The sequence below is a fragment of the Ictidomys tridecemlineatus genome, chromosome 10 (genome assembly GCF_052094955.1).
Source record: "Ictidomys tridecemlineatus isolate mIctTri1 chromosome 10, mIctTri1.hap1, whole genome shotgun sequence".
Classification (NCBI taxonomy): domain Eukaryota; kingdom Metazoa; phylum Chordata; class Mammalia; order Rodentia; family Sciuridae; genus Ictidomys; species Ictidomys tridecemlineatus.
In genome coordinates this window covers 132,563,957-132,577,830 of record NC_135486.1, presented here as the reverse complement: position 1 = coordinate 132,577,830, position 13,874 = coordinate 132,563,957, and positions in this window count along the sequence as shown.

The window sequence follows — 13,874 nt, the reverse complement described above, 5'->3', positions numbered from 1 at the left end:
ACCAGGGAGGGTAATAACAGAACCTGGATGCATTCACATGTATCAAAGGACTAGAAGATGCCTGGCATATAGTAGGTGCTCAATGAAAAGTCATTTTGCAACTGGTTCTTGAATGCCTAGTAGGTACCATGCAGAATGCAAGCGTGGACCAGGTAGATGTGACCCCTGCCTTCGTGGTGCTTAGAGATCTGTGACGTCACGGAGGAGTAAGCAATGAACTCTAATGTACTGTGGCATGTGCTAAGCCAGGGACAGCATGCGTGTCCCGTGTGGGGCACCATAATGCAGAGAAGACTTCATCAAGGGGGCAGCGTCCAAGGTGTGTGATGGCTTGAGAGCTGCTACTTTGAGCCAAGGAAGAGAGAAGGTGCTATGTTCATTTTCGTCCCTCGCCTGGGCTATTTCCAGCACCGGCCAAGGGATCATTTAAAAACAGCACGGGACCTGCTGGTAGTGCTGGAGTGGCTTCCTGTTGGTCTTGGGACAAAGGGGAACCATCCTGAACGTGGTCCTTAGGATCCTGCACCTGGCTTCTGTGTTCTCCTTGCAGCTGCTGCTCTGGGAAGTTCTGACCATTTTGATGGCCGGGAAGATTCATCTTCTCCCGTCCTTGGCTCAGGGAGTCTCTCTCATCCTCCGTAATCCAGAGCCCTGGTCCCCGTAGTGGTCCCTGCAGACGGGGAAGGTGCCTCTGTCACAGCTTCCGTGGGCTGCTCTGACCTGGTGTAGAGTTTATGTCCTTCCATGTCATCCTTCTGATGGCCAATGTCACCCCCGGTGGGTGTGATCTGCAGAGAGACACAGATCTGGGTCCCCTTGAACTCCAGGGCTTAGAACTCGCACCCAGCACAGGAAGGAGGCGGCTCCTTGAAGGCGAGTGTCATCCAGACCTGCAGGCGAATTGAGCCAAAGGCCCACCGAAGTCCCTGCTGCGTGAGCACGGAGCACGGGGGTCTGCCTGCGTTGTGCGCGTGGTCTGCCAGGAAGCCACCGCATGGCCATCCACTACGGCCTGGCCAGAGGCTGGCGAGTCTCTGGAAGGCCAAGTCCCAAGGCTTCAGTAAGGGCCCTGGGTGACATGCAGGATGGACCGGAGATGTCCTGGGCCGTTAAGTGCCCAATTTGAACAGCCAGGCCCTGGACATGGGCACTCCGCTGCAGGAACCTTGGCGAGAGGAACTGAGATGTCCAAAGGTTGCCATCTTCGCACCAGGAGAGCTTCAGGAATTCACTAGAACAGTCCAAACGACAGGTGAGCCTAGTAGGGGAGAGGACACCTACTAGGTCCATGTAGCTGGATATTGTTTGTTCAGAGTCAGACTTGGCAAGTTCCGTAGCTCCCTCTGTGGGCCTAGGTCATGCACGTGAAATATGCATGTCGTGACATTGGCTCACAAGGATGTCACCACGATTAGACATCCCGTGTCTACGGCAGGTGGCCAGGGGCAGGCACAAGAGCTGGTAGCAGGGATCCCTTCTTTCCATATCATTCATTTCCCTGGCTCCAGGAACTTGCCGGTATAAAAATGACATCTTGAAAAATACAAGTTGATAAAAATTATTGCAGAAACACGAAGTTGATAAAGAAAAATTATTCCACATCTATTTACATGATGGGCGCTATGCTAGGACCTTGGGGATTATAATGGTGAATAAGAAGGAAGGACTCTAGCCTCGTGGAGCTCAGAGTCGGCGATGTGGCGATGTTTCACTTATTTTTAAAGGATTTTTTTCCCCAGTTAAAAATAGCAGATGGAGAAAATTATCTATAGAAAATTTAAAAAGAAGAATTACTAGTGGATTCACTTCTTAAAACTGTCACTATAAAGATATCAGTGTATTTTATTGGTCCTTGGGTCTATGCTCATTATTTTCACTTAAATCCATGACAGGAGTATATCTTGTCTTGTTGATTGTGCTTTGTGAAAGCCATTTTTCATGGCTGTGTAATGTTCCATCCAATGAATGGATTTGCTGAACCAACCACCTATTATCATACATTTGCCCATAAAGATCCCTAACCTGTACTTCAGAATGTCTCACCTCAGAATGAGATGAAATTTCAGAATGGAACTGTCTGGATAAAGCTACCGGGAATCTTTGGAGGCTCTTAAAACATCCCACTCAACTGCTCTTAGCTGCATCTGAGCAAAATCCACTTATGTTATAGAAAATATTTCTCATGCTATTCCTTTAAAAGGAGACAGAAGATTGAAAATTCTACAAAGAAGATACAAAGTTAAAGCCAAATTAATCATCCCGGGTTTAGCTTGGAATGCTAAATATTAATGGTCCTCTTTAGCATGGGTGGCACATGATGTACAATTCATCTGAATATAAAGAGTCCGGATTGTGACATTGCATTATTCATGATGAATCAACTGTCCATGCTCTGTGTCGCACGCCACTCAAAAGTGCAGCCTTCTCTTTAATTAATGAGCAGGTAGAAAATAGCTTGTGCTCCTCAGGAAGGGGGCTGAGAGGGCATGATGTTTATTGAGCATTTACTATGTGCTGGGCATTTTATGTAAATTGCCTCACTTAATGAACAGCCCTTGAGGTTATAACTAATGTGCTGCAGACTCTCCTTCAACAGACTGCAAAATTCCTCTCTCCTCAACCTCTCTGCTCTCCTGGCTGGCTTCTTTGAGTGTGATACACTTAGCATCAAAGACCCCTTAGACTACACTGGAGAAGGACATATGAATTCTGCCTGGCCCACTTAATCCTGCTAAAACATTGAATTGAACCTACCTGGGGCTTTGACTATGTGGCAATCTTAGGTCACGAACACCAGCACCTGTTATCCTTAGTAAGGCATTTGGTAGTTTATAGATAATTAGCCCTCAGTCCTATGTGAACATGGGAAATTCTGTGAAATGCTCTGCCAAATTAAAAGAGAAGCTTTCTTGTATTTTTTAAACTATATATAAGGTTGCTGTTATTTTTTTTAGTCCAATGCATTTGGGGGAACTCTCAAATTAGGTTAGAGGACTTGGGTGTGGCAGCCTGCGATGCCCGGGAGGGTGGGAGGGACCCGGTCCCCTTTGTCATTGGTAACACTTGTCTGCAGTTCATCCACCCTCTCAGGGGACAATATTTTGGGCCTCATCCTGACATCCTGCCACCCACCCTTCAGTTATAAGAAGAGGCTGAAGAAGGGCTGAGTGTCTCCAAACCCCTTTGGGAACCTCATCTGCACACCTTGCATAAGGAGGGGCCAAACAGATGTCAGAAATAGGCGACAATAAAAAATCTGATCTCAGGACTTGGCTAAGAGCAGCAGCCTCAGGTCCTCCTTGCTGAGTGGCCTCCGCAGTCAGCCTCCGGGATGCGTTAGGAAGTCTGCGCATTTAGCTGATCCAGGTGAAATCTCCATGGTGTGGGTCACAGAGAGGAGCTGACAAAATGGCAGCAGAGCCCAGGTGGACTCTGGTTTCCAGAATCTTCCAGGAGAGGGAGCAGCTCAGCTTGGGAAGATGCTCATCCGCTGTGGGCAGGGGTGGGAGGCTGAATCACTGACCGGCAGGCGCAGAGCATCTTGCTCAGTAAAAGCTGTGACGTTTCAATCCAATGGTCTTGGGATTGCTGGCACTATTCCAGGAGAGGTAGGGAGGGGTCAAACGCCACCATCGAGTCAAACCTTTTTCCTTCTATTTTGTCATCAGCTAATGAAATAATGATGCCCACTGGGCCTGTCGAGGTGAGGTGTGGAAAAGTCAAACAGGGAGAGGGAGAGGTGTCAAAAGTCTTCCCCAGCCACATACTTGTGTGTAACCGGGGAGAGATTGTCACCACGTGCTTGATCATCTGGGTAAGAAACCGCTGCCACAGGTAATATGGAAACGAGAAATGTGTGCGCTGTAACCCCAAACCCTCATTCCTGACCCATGAATTTCTGTAAGAGAAACCAGTCACGAGCCAGTTGCAGCCCAAAACCAACCAAAGGACTGGCCGGTCATTTCAGGGTCGTCAAGTCCTGAATCAATATTCTGTGAGGTCGCCATGGAATTCTCCCACTTGTTTGTGGTAGACCTGGGGTGTCCCTTACTCACCGTCTCATGGGACACAAGCTTTTGGCTTATTGACAACCCGCCAATCTCCCTTCAGTTACCAGGCATAAGAGGAGGGGAAATCCAGGATGAGCACCCAGACCCATTTGGAACCCCACCTGCACATTCAGGAAAGTTTCAACTGAGGGTATATGTGGCCTTTAGAGAACATTCCAGGAGGTTTGTCCACAGGAAGGATGCTTTTTTGATCTGTTTTTTTTTTAATACACCAAGGGCACTATCCACCATTAACTAACATTTCTTGAATAAGGACAAGGCAGGTTCCCACCAAGTTGTGTGGAAAAAAAAAATGTCCAGACGTGTCTGTCTGAAAGCCAGTGCTGCGGAACGCCAGATGCTTCCCTTTGCTGCAGCTTCCAGGGGACAACGAACACAACCCTCAGCTGGGGCGATCCATTGGTGCCTGCTGATGGCTGATGTGCTTTTTTTGAAATATGTAAATAAAGTTTTATTGAAACACAGCCGTGCTCACTCTCATCATGTCCAGGGTTGAGTTTGCAATAAAATAAAGGCTACAACTGAAGGATGGCTGGCATTGGGCTTGTGGGCTACACGGGATGCCCTTTTCCATCGACCTCTGACTGATCTTGGTTCAGTTTGGTCTGTTCTGCACTGTGTTTGGGGGACCCCAGGAAATAACCAGCCTGCAGGAGCCCAGGCAGGCAATGCTTTAAAGAGGTCGAGGTGTTTCAGTTGATTATTAATTTATATCTAACTTCAAAAAGGCCCTTGGACTTGATGACTGTGCTCAACAGGGTCTAGAACAGTCATTTTCCCTCCCTCTAGAATTAAAGATTCTGGAATAAAAAGAACCTTCAAGATCATCTTCCCGAGCTCCTCCTTCACTGCATGTTGAAACTGTGCTGACTTCACACAGCACACACCGTGTTTGACACTGGCTTTGCCATAGAAAAGATGCATGATTTTAAGCACTTTAAGCAGTCTGTCGCTTTGTTTGCCCACCCGTAGGGCAGGGAGACCAACTCGTGAACCGTAAGCGGGTTACAAGGCCGACATTAACTCGTGACATCAGTCAGCGTGGTCATTAGCACTCAGGAGCAGCACAGAGCACGGAGTTGCCCTGTGTCTAGGTGAAGGAATGGCTAAGGCCACGGGCAAGTTTAGTAAGGACTCGGTGAGAGGATGCTGAACGAGCTTTTGGATTAAAATGTAAATATCTTCCGTGTCACTTACATCCACCTATCCCCAAATCATAACGAGTTCACGTGAGATTACGTTTCAGTCGTCTGATGGGACGGGATGCAGGGAACATCACGAGCTTCCAGAAGGCAGCGTGTGGGAATAGTGGGCCCTTTAAGTGGGGGCACACATTTGGGGAAACACCTAAAGGGGAAGACAGGGGAATATTGGTAATAAATTTCATCTGCCATATTTATTTGATTCAATGCTATATTTTCCAATACTTTATGATAATTTTCAGCAGACAGAAAGGTTGAATTTTAGAGTGGAACCGCATATGTCTACTGTACTTGCCTTATTGCATATTCAACCATCTGTCTGTTCATCCATCCATCCATCCGTCCATCCACCCACCCCTCCATCTGCTCATCCACTCACCCATCCATTCATCCACACACACACCCATCTGCTCACCTAGCTCTCCACCCACTGGTCCATCCATCTACCCACTATCCACTCACCCATCCGTCTGTCCACCCACTCACCCCCCATTCATCCATCCATTTATCCACCCATTCTTCCACCCACTCATCCACTTCTCCATCCATCCACCCATCTGTCCTTTACTCTCATCTATCCTGTTAGCTTATTTTATGATGCATTTCAAAGTTGTAGGCATCACTTTACACACACACACACACACACACTTTAGAGTTTAATATACAATGGATAGTTCTTGTTGTTGTAGATGAACACAAAACCTTCATTTTATTTGGTTTTATTTGTATGTGGGACTGAATCCAGTGCCTCACACATGCTAGGCAAGCGCTCTACCAATGAGCCACAACCCTGGCCCCAATAGCTCTTACACATGGCGCCTCATAAGTTTTCAAGATGGTGACATCTGCATCTCCTGAGCTCCTATGAAGTTACAGGGCTTGAAGGTCAAGTTTCAACTAAACCTTTCCCTGTCAGCCCCTGGCCCCAAACCTCCAGAGGCAGAGCTGATGGTTTTCCACCACAGATTATTTTTCCTGCTTGAGTTTAATATTAATGGAGTTGTAATATACTCTGTGATTCACATCTTTCACTTAGCATCATACGAAATTCATCTATATCATTGATGTCAGCAGTTTGGTTTTTATCCATTGAGAGAAGACACCAGATCTTATTCATTGAGTCCCCTGCCTCATAACTCTGCCAGGTTTTTGCTGTTATGAATAGAGTTGCCACAACATTATGCTATAAATCTTTTGTGGAGATATACTTTCATTTTTCTTGGATAATTACTAATGAAGAGACTGCTGGGTCCTGGCATAGTTGTGAATTTAGTTTTATAATAAATTATCAGAACTTTTTGGCCAACAATATCCATTGTGCCATTGTTTGAGGTGTATTTTAAATTTTAGCCGTACTATTGGGTGCATAGTGACATCTTGTATTTTAGAGATATATTTTTTCATATTTAATATTATTTAGGATGCATCTTACAATGTATATCAAAATTTTAAGTTGGTTTGCTACTTTTCATTCTTCTCCCTCTTCCTGGAAAGAAGAGAGTATTAAGTAAAATCTAGTCCTTACGACAGAGAACATCCTAGAATTGAGGAAGTATCACACCCAAATTCTGTTGTGACGAGACCCAACATCGAGAAGCATCTCTGGCTTTCGCTGCTGTGTGCCAAGGGTCTAGGGCAAGGCCCTGCCCAGAATAGCTCATGAACGATTGTGCCCTGCACAGGGCCACTCTGGGTCATCTGGGCTTTTGATGAGGCCTGAAGGTTGGTGCGTGGTCTCTGGTTTACCTGCCAGAACCCTCCTTTCTAATTACCACCTGCACCCAGACATACAAAGGAACCCGAGTGGTGAAGCCCAAGTCAAGCCCGTGGGAGGGTCAGAAGGCCCCGACTTGATGGGAAATGGAGCAAACTCGATGGAGACGTGGAAAGCCACGTCCAGGTCTTTGGGAGCCAGTCAGTCGGTTCTTGGAAATGCTCAAAAGACTAGGAAACTAATCACTTGGCTTTGATCCATTAGCTTGGTTGTAATGTGGCGGAGCTAATGTAGTCAGAGGCAGCTTCTCGGGCAGGAAAAAATAGAGAGCGCCTTTCATTTTTTGCAATGAAAATTAAATGTGGAAATAATCCCTTGCTCCTTTTCGGAATATTACTGTGCTATTAACTAGGCTAAGATCATTAAAAAGTAATGACGAGAGGCTGCATGCATCATTATTTTAAGAGAGATTGAATGAAAATATACTGTCGATCTTTTCTGCTTCCTGCCTGCTCCCTCGCTTAATAGGCATTGAGAAGGACCACTCTGAACATATATTTTAATATTAACATTATAGCTTTGGCCTTGAAGAAGGAAACCGACATCATTAGGAAATGGACTGACAGCCCTCACAGCTTCCTGATTTTTTTTATCAAGTTTTTATTCGTACAAAATTAAGAGTGACTCGGAAAATTGAGATGCTCAGCTCATGGTATAAAGTTGAGCACAGGTTTTGAGAGAAATAATTATGCTTTCCTTGTTGCTATTTCCAGAGGGGAAAAGTGTGTAGAGTAAATTAGTTGAATCTTGGTAGAAGCACCAGGGTCCCTTTATTCTTCTTTGACATTATGGTTCCTAGGGTCCCGGGGACATGTACATGGGGACAGTCTGTGCCATGAAACTTAGGAAATTTGGCTGGCCACATGGCATACTCTGTATCCAGAATGCTGGGTGGGAGGTAGGGAGGGGGCTTTGACTCTGAAGAATGTGTTTGTGAAGAAAGTGTGAGTGTTTCTGATTCTGTCATCCCAAAGGAAAGGAGCAGGGGACAGGGATCTTGCATCGTCTAATGACTTGAGGGTGCAGGAACAGAACTGGAGGACTCTACAAGTTCTTTCAAGTTCCTTGTCGATCTACAGAATTCCACTTCCATATACGTTTTAAGATTATAACCTAATGCATCACAGTGACTGAAACGTTTATTTCCATCTAAGATAAAGGCAAATGTGTTCACCCAGGAAAATCTGGGGGAAATCGACAACGTGTAAAATAAGAAAAATTTGCAGTCTCTGTTGGTTGGCCACCGTCGTTAGCATTACTGTTCATGTCCCCGGCCTCCCCAGTTTTAGATAATTTAAATAATGACAGACACTATGTATAGTTTCACATCATATGGTCTTTCTTCCTTAACGTCCTTGCTTAAGAATGCCGTTAGTTTGTCAGGAAATGTAAATGGTCTTTTGAAAGTTATGCTCTAATTAGGGAGTTTTGCATGTGATTGTCTTCACATGTGCAATTAAACATGGAGTCATTTGCTTAGGGTTTCAACTGCAGTTTTATGGGTGGTTCTTAGCACTCCCCCTATCACCATCCTGGCGTCCTTGATCATACATAAGAGAGTCCCCCCTTCGCTTGTCCCCAGAGATTGCCCCGTTGAAATCTCTGCTAGACCCTCAGGAGTTTCTTACCCAGACCAAACTAGACTCTCAAGTCAAGGAACAAGTTTGGACCAGGGGAGACGGAGCTCCTCTGGACCCACAGGCTGGCTCATCAGGACCCTGAGCAGAAGGTGGTGGCCTAGGGTGAGGACTGTCAATCCTGTGGCCTGGCACAAACAGAATCAGAGTCTCTGAGGAAGGGCTCTGCAGGACCGTTAGCAACTCTCTGGGCAACTGGTAGGAAAATCAGCGGGGTCTTTGAAACGACTGCTTCCATATCATGAGAACACGTCTGCCTTGGAGTCGGAGGGTGTGACCTCTGGAAGCTGTGTGTCTCTGGGCAAGTTGCTTATCATTGCTGAGATATTTTTTCTCATCAATAAAACAGGAAAGATAACTATACTTGCTTTGATGATTGTTGCAAGAATTAAATGAGATAATGCATGAAGACTCCTCCTATCCATCAATAAGTGGTGTCCGTTACTGTTGTTTAAAATTAGGATGATCATTATTTTTCTCAAATTCAAACAGGAATGGGCTGAGTGTCCAGGGTGAGCTGGTTAAACAAAAAAGCTTTGGAATCAGACTTGGGTTCAAATCTCGTTCCTGCAGGAGCTAACAGGTGCCCATGTGGGCTTGTTTCTTATCCTCTGGAACTCAGTTCACCTGTATCCAAAGTGTACATAACTCTGGGTGCCGTGGTGCATGCCTGTCACCCCAAAGGCTCAGGAGGCTGAGGCAGGAGGATCGCGAGTTCAAAGCCAGCCTCAGCAAAAGTGAGGCGCTAAGCAACTCAGTGAGACCCTGTCTCTAAATAAAATACAAAATAGGGCTGGGGATGTGGCTCAGGGGTCGAGTGCCCCTGAGTTCAATCCCGGGTACCCACCCCCCAAAGAAGGTGCATGTCATGACGAGTGTCTTGCTGTGAATTTGTGAGGATGGAGTGAGGTTATATTCTGAAGTAGAAGGAAGAGCCATGTTTAATTTAGGGTAACGCTCTGAAGGCACAGGGGTGGTCTCTGTGCCCAGGAAGGACACAGAAGCCAGTGGATCCAGCACATGGCCCTGGGCACTGGACAGCGTTTCCAGGGCTGGCAGCCTGCCGTGCCTGCCTCTGTGCATGTGTACAAATGTGCGGTTCTGAGGAGCTGCGGGCCTCCTGGAATCTGCACGTGACCTTCCACCCAGAGGGTGGGCGTATTTGGGGGGAGCATGTTCCTTACTCACAATTAGCACATGCTCGTGGGGGTCGGACAGGGGCAGGATTCGATACTGTAGACTTGGAGCTGGGCTCTTAGGTGTTCTGATTGGGATCTGAAATGTCACCCAGAAGCTCGTGTGTTGAGGACTGTGTCCCCCGTGCAGCAGCGTTCAGAGGTGGGGGTCTCAGGCAGGTGATTGGATCATGAGGGCTCTGACCTCATCTGTGGATTAATCCATCAATGGAGTCACAGCTGAATGGGCACTGGGGGGGCGGGGGGAACCTTAGAAAGGGGCATCTAGTTGAGGGAAGTCCATAACTGGGGACGTGAACTTGAGGACTACACTTTGTCTCCATCCCCTTTACCTTCCTCTTTCTCCCTCTCTCTGTGCTTCTGGCCTCCATATGGATGTGGGCAGCTTTGCTCCACCATGTGCCTCCCCCACAATGTTCAGCCTCACCTCGGGCCCAGAGTGATGAGGCCAAGTCACTATAGACTGAAGCCAGGAGCCAAAATAAACCTCTCCTGCTTTAACTTGATCTGTCTCGGGTGTTTTGTCATAGCAACAGAAAGCTGACTGACACATTAGAACTAGGTAGACTTTGTGGAGCAAGCAGTACCAATGCTAAAGAGAACCGACATTCCTCCCCATGGAGCTGTTCCCATCTCTGAGTGGTCATGGGGCCACCATCACTAATAAAACTCGAGTTTTCCTAGAGAGGGAGTAAATGTTAATTTGGCTTTCAGACTATTCTTTTCCAGAACTATATATCATCTCTGGACAAGAATCACTCTCTCAAGAACAAGATGAGGAAGAGAGAAGACTTGTCTAAAACCGGGGCTTAGCTGAAGAGCAATGGATGAATAATAAGATGGAATAAATATTCCAAATGAAATATTCATGGGCGCAGGAAATGGGGACTGTGCTTAATAATAAAACGAGAGTGCAGATTTCAGCCCCACCACCCCCGCCTCTCTGCAGATTATGCCCCATCCCCTCTCCCACATGAGCATTAAAATATATAATTAATACTCACTGTTAATAATACATTTCTAATTTCCAGTTGCAAAAATATAGCTTTTCCGTCTCTTGGAAGAACACCTATATTTGGCGTTAACATTAAGAGTCGAGAATGATTTACGTGGACAATAAATCGACAGGCAGGCTGCTGCTCTGGGCTTGGGCCTAACTCTGTGGGGAAGGGCTTCATTTGTCACCTGGGACTTCACAGAATCCCTCTGCCGGTTGATGTGCAAAGGCAGGAGAGGGCGAGAGAGTTGGCTGGTTCGGTCCAGGGAAGAGTCTTGGGGCCCCCGAGGATTAGTAATAACCACTCGGAGACCCTCTGTCAGAGTCAGGGCAGGGCAGCTGAGAGAGGGACGCTGTTTCTCACCATCAGTCCGGTTCCTGAGCACATCTGGCCCAGAAGGTCAGCTCCCCGTCACACGTCCCCATCCGGATACCTCCCCAGCCCAGGACAGGCAGCCCAGCCTCCCCTGAACGCTGTCTCCTCTAATGCAGTTTTCTTCCAGAATGTTCTCTTTCATCTGCCTCATTTCTCAAGCCAGAGACCTGGGTGTACCAGTGACCCACCCGTGGCCTTGCTGCTATGCCTACACAATCCCAATTGCTCTCACAGTTCCCCCTCTTCTGTCAGCTCCATAGTTTCCTGCTGAAGCCTTCAGACACAGGTGGGGAGGGATTTTTTTAACCTCCTTTTACAATATATTTTTACTTTACACATAATCCATGTATTTGTTTATAAATTACAACACGATGTTCTGATTCTGGGATACTCTGGATAACGATCAAATGCAGTACACAGACCCACAATGGAATACTATGCTGCCATTAAAGAGGATGCAATCCTGACATGGCTGGACCTGGTGGTGAAACAGGCCAGGCACAGAAAGACAAAGGCCACCTGAGCTCTTTCAAATGTGGAATCTAAAATCACTTAACTCATAGACACTGAGATTAAAACAGTGGCTCTCTCCCTTTGTGGATCTGGAATTGAGGACACCCATCCATAACCACCTTGGGTGTGGGAGTCAGGGGTGTTCCACCAATGGCCAGGCGTCCTTCTCAGGGCCCTGCCTTGGATCAGGAGCCTACCTCCTCCTTGACCCCTCAGGCCTGCTCCGCCTTCCGTGCTGTGGGGTTGTTCTTTGCCCCTGTCCCTGCCCCTCTGCCCTGCCCTGGGGGAAACACTGGGGCAGCATCCACTTACCTGGTTTCCATCCACCTCTGTATCCTGTGTCCTGTTCTCTAAGGATCTTTTTTGAATTGCCTAATGTGGTGACTTAATGAAGCCAGGGTGACAGTGACTTTGTGAACTATCACATCCTGCGTAACATTTTCATGAGGACTTCTGTTCACGCCTCAAACCTGGTGACACCAGGTGTCGAGGTGTCACCCTGCTCTGGGAGGAAGATGATCTTGAGAGCGTGGCCAGTGCAGAGCTGGGTTAGAGAATTAGAGTGACACCTCCCGCCTGTCAGGAGTGCCAGCCTCTTTCACTTTGACCTTCAGAGAGAAACGCCAAGAATCGACATTTCAGAAGTAATCAGGTCCCTTTGTGAAAACTGTCTACTCGGCCCAGGGGAGAATGGAGGTCAAACAATGACCTCAGGATGTTTCACTGGTGGGCCACATTCTTGAGCAATAAATATGATTTCATTTTGAGATTCACAGAAATAAGTTTTGTTGGACCTATTTTATGAATCAGATTCCAATCTGATTCAGAGACGTTAAGAAACTTGCTAAAGACACACAGCAAGTCCATGGCAGGGGATAGGGCAGAACCCAGTTCTTTACATGATAGTGAGTGACGCCAGGGATCAAAGGCTGAAGGACGTGGTGGTCATGTGTGGGTGGAGCTGGGCGGCGGCTCCTCCTTCTCCTCTCTCCTCTCTCCAGGCCTCACGCATGGTCATCTGTCCTGTCTCCATCCTGGGTGGGGAACGTGGTCCATCCAGGAACAAGAATGAAATGCACGACCAGTTCCCTTCAGCCTTGTCCCCCCTTTAGACTCATGTCCCAGGCTCAGAGTTTTTCTGCAGAGAACATGGACTCTCAGACCTGATGGAACTTCTCCCGGGGGCCTGAGGCCAGGCCTTGAGAGGACGGATGATGAGCTCCCAGGGACCAAGTCACCCCCTGGGCTGGCCTGGCTCTTGATTGCCTGAATGACCCCCGCCTCCCAGCCAGGCTCGGCCCCACAGTTCGGAGCTCCTGTTCCCTACGTGGACACAAATGGCCCCGAGTCCTCCTTCCCTGGAGGCCGATGAGCCGAGGGGGTCCAGGCCCAGCTGCCTGATGGAGTGATTAGAAACCAGAATGTCCAAGGGTCACCTTGGGGTGCAGTGTCCATCAGAATAATCTCTAGGAACGGCTCCCTGCGCTCCGGAGCCCGAGCCTCCCGACTCTGAGATGGTCTGACTCAGGACTTGTGGGTCTGAATTTGGGGGGCCCCTGAGCTCTGTGCTGAAATTCTGTCTCCAGAGGCAGAAGTTCCTTAGGTTGGGTGGAGGGGCCCCGTTTCCTGAGGACAGTGGCTTCTTCCAGAGTTGGCTGGAGGAGACTGTAGGAAGGAAACATGTTCCGTCTCCCTCCGTCCCTGAGCCCAAGCTCCTGCGTGCGGGTCCCTTCCTCTCTGCAGGCTCCGCGGAGCAGCTTCTATTTGGGGCTGTGCTATAAGCGGCCTGCGGCTCTGCTGTGTGGGCCCCCTCGGCTGCGTCTCTGCTGATGTCTGCTCTTTTCGGATTTATGCTGAAATTAACATGTTTGGGCTCAATCACGGCTGTTATTTCCAACTCAATTCCTGCGGAGGAAACAGGCCCTTGGATGTGTTCTACCAAATCCAAAGACCCGACTCCCTCCAGGCTGATGAAATGAGGAGTACAGCCAGGTGGGCCGGGTGGGGCCTGAGCATAGCAGGACTTCTCTGTTGACACTGGGGGGTCCTTGGGGATGAGCCCACATGGGAATTTGTCATGAAGATTCTCAAGGAAAGCAGGCTGCCTTT